Source organism: Psammomys obesus, unplaced genomic scaffold (assembly GCF_907164565.1).
Source record: "Psammomys obesus unplaced genomic scaffold, mPsaObe1.curated_primary_1811, whole genome shotgun sequence".
Classification (NCBI taxonomy): Eukaryota; Metazoa; Chordata; class Mammalia; order Rodentia; family Muridae; genus Psammomys; species Psammomys obesus.
The window spans coordinates 23,399,738-23,408,488 of record NW_026595981.1 but is presented as its reverse complement, the minus strand read 5'-3'; positions in this window follow the sequence as shown (position 1 = coordinate 23,408,488).

Genomic DNA, 8,751 nt, shown 5'->3' with positions numbered 1-8,751 from the left:
ATAGATAGATAGATAGATAGATAGATAGATAGATAGATAGATAGATAAAAGATCTTTCATATTACAATTACCACAGTAAGCAACATCGCTTCCAAGTTAGCCTAGTGGCCTTATGAAATGTGCTATCTCACTAGCCCTATCTGACAAAAAAAAAAAAAAAAAATTCAAAATGGAAAGCATACAACCAGTTGCAAAGTTCCCTGTGCTTCTGTGGCTGGCTTGTCGCAAACTAAACTCTGAGTTGAAGACACTGCACATTTCACCAAGTCGATCGCTCTCAAGAGAAATGTTTACTCCACAGCTCTGAGTGGAGCTCAGCCATTTTATTTCTAAGCTGAGCAGTACCGCTGATACACTTCTACTGTGTGTAAGCTTCTGACAAAAGAGAAAGTAGTTAACATGTACTTTCCCTCACATGACCTTCATTCTGAATGGGCCTGTTGACTCATTGGCACGGCCCATGGCCACAGAATAAGGAACCATCAAGGGATGGCTGGGAAGGTGGAGCTGTTTATATGCTGATTGAGGAACTTTGTGTCCCTGTGATGAGTGGTATTTGTCCCACAGTTGCCGCATTTAATCTTCCATTGACATCCAGGCCCTAATGCATTATTGACTCCAAGTCTCCCACGGGTCCATCTTCCTGTTGTTTTATCTCGGCTGTAAAGATGTAATGGTGATGGGGAAGTGGCAAAGAACAGAAACTTTTTAACTTCCTCCCTAATCCATTGCTCTTTTCACCTGCAGGTAACAGTAAGCATGCAATTAGGTGAGCCCACGCCACCTACATAATGTGCCTCGCCAAAAATAGAAAAGCAAAACCTTTGCCCAAAAACAGTTAGAAATCTCAACCCAGCAGAGCTGTCAGTCAAGTCGTCAGAGCCCTCCAAGGTCATATATATGCACAAAGCCAATCCTAGAGAGGAAGTCAGCCGATGATGGGGTTAGAAACACTCTTTATCCCCTCCTCTCCTCCCTCCTCTTCTCTATGACTAGAATGGCAGTGTCATTCATGACATGGCTGAATAAAAACTTGTTCCCGTCTCGCCTTTCTTCATTTTTTTTTTTTTAAACAACTCAACCTTCTGATCAAGAAAGTCTTCCTAGATGCCACTGATTCCGGAGAGGATTGAACAAAGCCTACCTTTGGTCTGACTGCGATAAAATGGTTTGCCGAATCTATGATAAGAATATGTACTACGCAAACATGACTACAGGGGAGAGTGAGTGGTCCCCTCAAAGGGCAAGCTTTTCTCCAGTCGTCTGACGACGCTTAGACGGCGGTGACTCACTGCAGATCCTGTTTGATAGACAGCGGTGAGTCACCGCCGATCCTGTTCGATCCCCCCCAAGACTCGGGAGGTACAGGAGACCCAGGACACACCCACCTGTGCGGCCCTGAGAGTGAGAACCACTCTTCGACTAGCCGAGCCAGGCACCGGCCTGTCCCTTGAGGAGCACACTTACAACAGAGGCAGAATAAACAGCTGTGATGGGGCTTCGGTGAGCATAGGTGGGTTGTGGATGTAGAACAGACACAAGATCTCAGATATGAGCTCCAAAATGAGAGAAAGTAGCCCGTTAAGAACAGGGCAGTTCCTGGGTAAAATGTGGTATTAAAATCCCATTGGTTCTGTCTTGGGAAGCCATTGTGGATGACACTGTTCTACGAGATCAGCAGAGCTTTGTGTGTTCATCCTCTCCATTGCAGGAGCATCAGACCAGCCCAGGGAGAGACACAGTGATGACTGAGTTCATCTGGCAAGGTCTTACGATGCCAAGCTTCTCTCTCTCTCTCTCTCTTCCCTCTCTTACTTCCTTTCTCTCTCTCCCCTTCCCCTCCCCATCTCTCCAGAGTGAGTCACATACAACTCTATCCTAACCAATCACGAATACCTGAGAAGCTGTTGTTCCATGCAAGGCATTCTCAGACCCTTAGACCCTCCCACTTGCAATACTTCCGGGTCACTACGTATAGGGATTTCAAAGTGTTCATGTGTGTTTTCAGTCACACTCTCCTTCAGAAATCTGTCTCCAACTTACTTAATATTACCTATATGAGCCCAGCCAACATCAGTGACAGTACAATTTTTTTTTTTCAAGACATGGTATCACTGTGTATCTCTGGCTGTCCTGGAATTCACTATGTAGACCAGGCTGGCTTTGAACTCACAGTAATCTGCCTGCCTCTGCCTCCCAAGTGCTGAGGTTAAAGGCGTGTAAGCCCTCTAATGTTTATTATTTATTTCAACAATACTTTCTCTGTCTGTTTTTAGGTTAGTATACTATGCAATGGGCTTTTTGGCTATGACATTTTTATTCGTCTGTGACTTTGTCCCCATTCATTCCCCTCCCCCACTGTTTCCCTGTCCCATTTCCACATTCCTCCTCCTTGGCTGACGCCTTCCCCTCAAGCAGTATCCTTCTCTCTTTTTATATGTTCCCCTTTTCGTTCCCCCATTATTTCTTCCTACCCCCTTTCTAGTTTCATGATCTACACACACTTACGAGTTCACACATTTTTATATACACCTTTATAAATATTTTTTAGTCTAGACTCTGTATGATGGGGGGGAAAAAAACGTGATATTTTTCTTTCTCAGTCTTGCTGTTTCACTTAACATGGGGGTTTCCAGCTCCATCTATTTTCCAGCAAACATCACAGTTTCGTTTTTCTTTACAGTTAATGTAAAACTCTTTGTGTGCGTGCCTCACGCTGCCCTTATCCGCTCACCTTGCGATGAGCCCACTGCACATTTAATGAGGATTCCTGTTGGCCCTCGCCAGGTTGCAGCCATCACCAAGTCTGTAATCCCTCCCCCTCCTTTACTAGCTCGTCTGCTGTGAGGAGCTGCAGTTTTGCTGGGTACTTCAAGGGACCGGGCGCCGTGCTGCACTGACGCACTCTCATTTAATCCTCACACCAGTGCTACCTTGGGCAGTATCACCATCCTCCGTTTCCTGACTGAAGAGGACACCTTGCCCAAGCTCAAGAGGACACCTTGCCCAAGCTCACAAGGCGGGCAAGGGCAGAGGCAGGGTCCAAAACAGAGCTCTGCCTGTGGGTCTCGGCATCCCATCAGAGTTCTCAGAATCATCTGTTCAGCAGACAGGCAAAGGGGACGCTGGACCGTACGACGTCCATTTTAGATGTCAACTCACCGGGAAGAGTCTCATGAGGAACTAGGTAGACCAGGTTGGCCTGTGAGCATGTCAGTGGTGGGTCGTCGTGGTTGTCTTCATCGATGCGAAAAGAACTAGCCTGTAAGTGGATGGAAAGTAAAGGACTATCTTTTAACACAAGAACGTGGCAGGCCAGAACTGGTTTCCAGAGTTAACTTTTTAATTAATTGAACATTGCTTCTTGGGTCAAATTTGGTGTCTCCATTCTGACATTTCTTAAACATCAGCATTAATTAAGGGGAAAGGGGGATTGGAGTTAGAGATCTAAAACCTGAATTCTGGACAGATGTCATGTCCATTATGTTCCAAAATCATAAAAAACACGCACTGAAGTCAGTACTGTACATTGAAAACTTCACCAGGTAAATCTTTAATAAAAACCTCAAATGGTCTAGGCACAAAACAAACCCCACAGCAGGAAACTAAGTGATGGGTTTGGTTCAAATGGCCCAGAAACAGTGTGTATCACCATTAACGTCAATATTTTAGGAACGATATCACTCTTTAATTACCCCCAGCCCTCCCATGCCTGGAGTTTTTCTGACAGTTCATTTCACAGAGACACATTTATTTGAAAAAGTACATACCCAGCTAGCAGCCTGTCACTCCATCAACCTAAGATTCAGCCATAAAATCCTCTTATATTTCTCCCTTGGCAGTAATTATTTGATACCCCTCAGCATCTGTGTCAAACACAGAAGAAATTGTTCTGGGGTTTCCTGCCTGCCTTTTCGTCGCTCAAAATCACAGAAAGCTACAAGCAATGCCTTTGTGGAATCCGAGGCATCGGAAATTATTAGTTACAATGTGGCAGTTGAACAGAAGCAACTCGTTGCAGAAAAAAAAAAAAAAAAAAAAAAAAAAAAAATATATATATATATATATATATATATATATATATATATATATACACATTAATAAAACAAATCTCCATTGGCATCTAGTGAGTCCCCAGGGAGATTTCAAGGGTAGGAAACACAGGAATAAGACAAACCACAGGAAGGCCTATTGTGCCACTGATCCTTGCTCTCCTGCAGGCTCCTTACCCTCTCTCTTCTGTGTCACACTAGATGAGGTCCCTCCTAGTGGGGTTCTTCCTTCCATCCTTCTGCTGCCCAAACTGGGTCGCCAGAGGACTGGTCGCTTTATTAGAGTGTGGAGGGTGAAGGTAGGGTGTCACCTGGACTCCTCGCGGCCTGCAGATCCAGCTGCTCCCTCAGTTCTTTATCAGGACAGCTGTTCTGTTCTTATGCCCCGCACTTCCTGGTCTTTCTTCTCCATTCACATTAAAAAGGCGGTGGTCTATATTTGAAACACTCTGCCTCTCACAGGGTTGTTAAAAGATGGGATAAATTTGACTTTCGGCTTCGTTTTATGCCTCCCATTTATTCCTTTCCAGCCCACCTCTGCTCATTCTCCCACTGCAGGGCCCTTGAGCTCCTGCTGGCCATTCTCTGCCCAGGCACAGGACACAGGTCAGTGAGGGTCTGGGAAAACAAGAGCCCTATTCTCCCTCACCCTCTCTCTCTCTCTCTCTCTGGGATTCCAGATGCTACACAACAATGTCCTGCTTGGATGCCACTGTTCTGCAAAGCCTTCTCTGGCTTCTTCAGCCTGAAGGCTTCACCCTGCTCTGAGTTTTCAGAGTGCTTTCTGCATGCCTTTGCCTTCTCCACTGATGCATGACCATGGCAGTATTTCCTCTGCTAGCCACCATCTTCCTCAAAAGGGAGGCCACCTTTGGATTTGAATGGTTCTCCTGCTCGCCTTTCTGATTGTATACATGCTCACAATGCTAAGTATTTATACAGTGCAAAGTAATATCGTGTTTCCCTCCTCATAACAAGCAATAACAGTAACTAATCACCATATTTCCCTTGGCTTCTTTTGACTTTAACTTACTCGCCCTATTGAAAACCTTGTAGCATGAAGTCTATGCCTTCTTTATTAAACAGAATTTACAAAGTATGACCCAGGATTTTATGTGGTTAACACAAGATCATCCTTATCAAAATGAGTTACTCTGCTGCAATAAAGCAATGGCTTCAGGGGCTTGAATAATGGGCAGACACTTTAAACATCTCAGAGCACTGACTAGCAGCTTAGCCACAGCTCTTGATCTGCCAGATTCTCCTTGTTCTTGAAACACGATGGATGAAAACACGATGGATGTTACTATTGGGATGAAAACATTGTTACTATTGACAACAGTAGGATATCTCTTTCGAAAGTTTCGTTCGTGCACATAGTGTATCTTGGTCCTACCTGCCCCTACTCTCTTCCTCATGGTCCCCAGCCTCTTCCCAATACATCCCCACGTTACTCTCAATGTCATGGAATGTGGAGGGAGCGCTCTTAGTTGAAAGCATGCATTAAAGAGTAACAACGGAACATACCCCTCTACACTGGAACACCAACACATCTGCCACTGTGTTCTGAAAAGCTGATCAAGAATGCATCTCTTCATCTCATGTCATGTTTTCATATACATTATGCTTTGCCTTGGGACTATTCCGGGGCCAATGACGACTTAGAGCATCCAATTCAATGTTGTGCTATTAGGAACACAAAGAAAGAGTAGGTCTCCAGCATCTGAATGGAAAAGAGAAGAAGGCTTATATTGAGCTTTTATAGTGGCCCTATTAACCAACGATTTAATTGTGGGTGTTGTTTCTCAGCAGGGTGGTGTTTGCAAAAGAGTTTCCCTAAGTCACACAAAGAGCAAAAATCAATTTAGAGAGCAAATATTGTGTTACTTAATTTCAACTTTCCATGTTTGTACTGTTGCTACAGGGAAGTCATTAACCTGTTTGCAAAATGAGGAGGATGGGCTGGGAAACTGCTCTCGTCCAGATGTGAGAGCTAGGATAGGTCACTGCACTTAAGAAGAGATATCGTGACAGACAAAAAAGATGGGATGAGTAGCTGCCACTTGCTTACTTGTTTTATAGGGAAAAAAATAGTAAATTTGGGTTGTTCAAAAAGACATAAAAGTACATTCTAAAACTGAATCACCGCCCACATCAGCATCCTCTTCACAGTCACCCCGTGTCTGAGCCTGGACCCACTGGCTGACATATCAATCCCACCACAGGAATGTGAGGCAGTCATACTTAATCCTCACTACTCAGACCTTTGCAGGGTAAACACAAACCCATGCTGTCTTCCAAACCCAGGACATCCCAACTATCGACCAGTTTGTGCAAAGCTGACTCAACGTTGCCGCCACAGGCAAGAATCAAGCCTGGGATTTATGCTAATGCCAATCGGATCAGGATTGGTTTTAGGATTGGTCAGGCATACCTTGAAAAACTGGGGATACCCTTTCCTCCTCTCCTCCTCATGGTGGGAGGAAGGCAAATATTTCCTCAGGCCCCACAGGTAGTCTGGAGTGTGAGTTTAGTTCTGAATGGTATGCTGAGAACAGCAGACAGAGGCTTTCAATGGGAACTCAGTTTGGAGCCGGTTGAGTATGGCAAATCCCTGTTAGGAAAGGAAGGGGTGACTTCATATTTAAATACAAAAGCTGTAGTTACAGTGGGTTACAAAAAAAAAAGGACCCAAAATTGGGCAGTGACACACACACACACACACACACACACAATTTGGAAGCAAATGAAGTGATCACAGAGATGTGAATAAAGCCATGGTTTTAGCTACTGCTGCTGTGACCTCCATGCCTGACAGGAGCATTTGGGGTAGGAAGATTGCTTTGGGTTCGTGGTTTCACAGTCTCAGTCCATCATGGCCTCAAGGGCATGGAGGAGCATCTCAATTCTTGCTGGTAGGATGTGGCAGAGGCTGCTCTCACTACGACAAACCAGACAGCGGGGAGTAAGGCAGATGAGCCAATGGCAGCAGAAGCTTCCGAGGCCAACATCCGGCAGATGAGCCAAGGGCGGAAGTTTCTGAGGCCCACATCCAGCTAAGTCTGCCAGCTAGGCTCCACCTCCCACAACCTTCCAGGAGCCATCAGCTGAAGGGGGCCAGTATTCGAAAGCAAGAATCTATGGGGAATGGTTCAGATTCAAGTCATAGAATTCTACTCCCAGGCCCCAAAAGCTTACAGCTCTCTCATCAATATGGATTCTAAACAAAATCTATTCCCAGGTGGAGTAGAGAGTAAGAGGACAGCACGGGATTTCATCATTCTAACTCAGAATGGCCCACATTAAAACTTAAAATTGTTTATCTCTGGAAACACCCCCATTTAATGTCTTCTGACTATACTGAGTCCATAAAAGGGGAGCATTCTATTTTTTTTTTACTTGTTATTATTTTTAACAAATACGCATTTAGACTTGGTCTGTGTTTGTCCCTTTTCTATTACTGTGATAAAACACTATGAATAAGGCAACTTATAATAAAGGAAAGCATTTATTTGGGGCTTACACTTTCAGAGGGTTAGCATCACTGATGGCAGGGAGCATGACAACAAGAAGGCAGGCAAGGCACTGGAGCAGCAGATGAGAGCGCCTATCCCGAGACACAACCACAAGGCAGAGAGACTGGCATTGGGAATGGCTTTTGTATCCCCAGTGATACAGCTTTCCTAACAAGGCCACACCTCCTCATCCTCCCCAAGGAGTTCCACCAACTGAGAACCAGGTATTCAAACACACGTGCCTAGAGGACCATTCTCATTCAAGCAGCCACAGTTATACAACTCTCCATTGTCCATCCTCCATTTTTGCACCTCGAACCTTCCATTTAGCATCACCTTCCTTCTGCAGACAGTATATGCTTTCCGGTTACTTTTAGTGAGACTGTAGAAGCTGATGGCAATTTTTTTTTTATCCTGAAAATATCTCTGACTTGCCCTCCTTCAAACCTAGAATCACTGAACACCCAGCCTACTGAATACATTATTCATTCCCCATACTCAAGTTGCCTTCTAGGGGCAGCTGTCACTCTAAGCACTATGCCTCTCCTGGTGGTCTTTCCTTTCTCTCCACTTGCTTCAGAGATGTCTTTATGATCTGGTTTCTGTCCTGATGACATGGCTGTGATTTATTTGTATCCACTACGGTTGAAACTCACGAGGTCTCCATAATCTAAAAATGAGTTGCTTTAAATAATTATAGAAAATTCTCACTTTTACTTGCCAGGTGTTTTTATTATTATTACTTTATGCTCTCTTTCCTTTCTCTGGAACTTTTTCTCAACATATTTGGACCTTCTCACTCCACCCTTCATACCTCTTGACTCATCTTTGTCATTCAGCTGCACCCGGAGCCTTTTCTCGGGGCTACCTAGTTCAGTAACTCTCTTTAGCCCTGCTTAATATGGCATTACATGCCATGAGGAGCAAGCCAGTAAACAGAACTCTTCATGGGTCCTGTCTCTGCTCCTGCTTTAGTTCCTGCCCTAAATACTCATCAGCTGTGCTCAGGACATGTATGTCAAATAAAATACCTCCCTGGAGGTGCTTGTGGTCATGGTATGTATCGCAGCAATGGAAAGGAAACTAAGACAATAGCATAAACAGAGTGTGTATGCACATGTGTGCGTATGTGTGTGCATGTGCGTGTGTGTGTGTGTGTGTGTGTGTGTGTGTGTGTGTGTGTG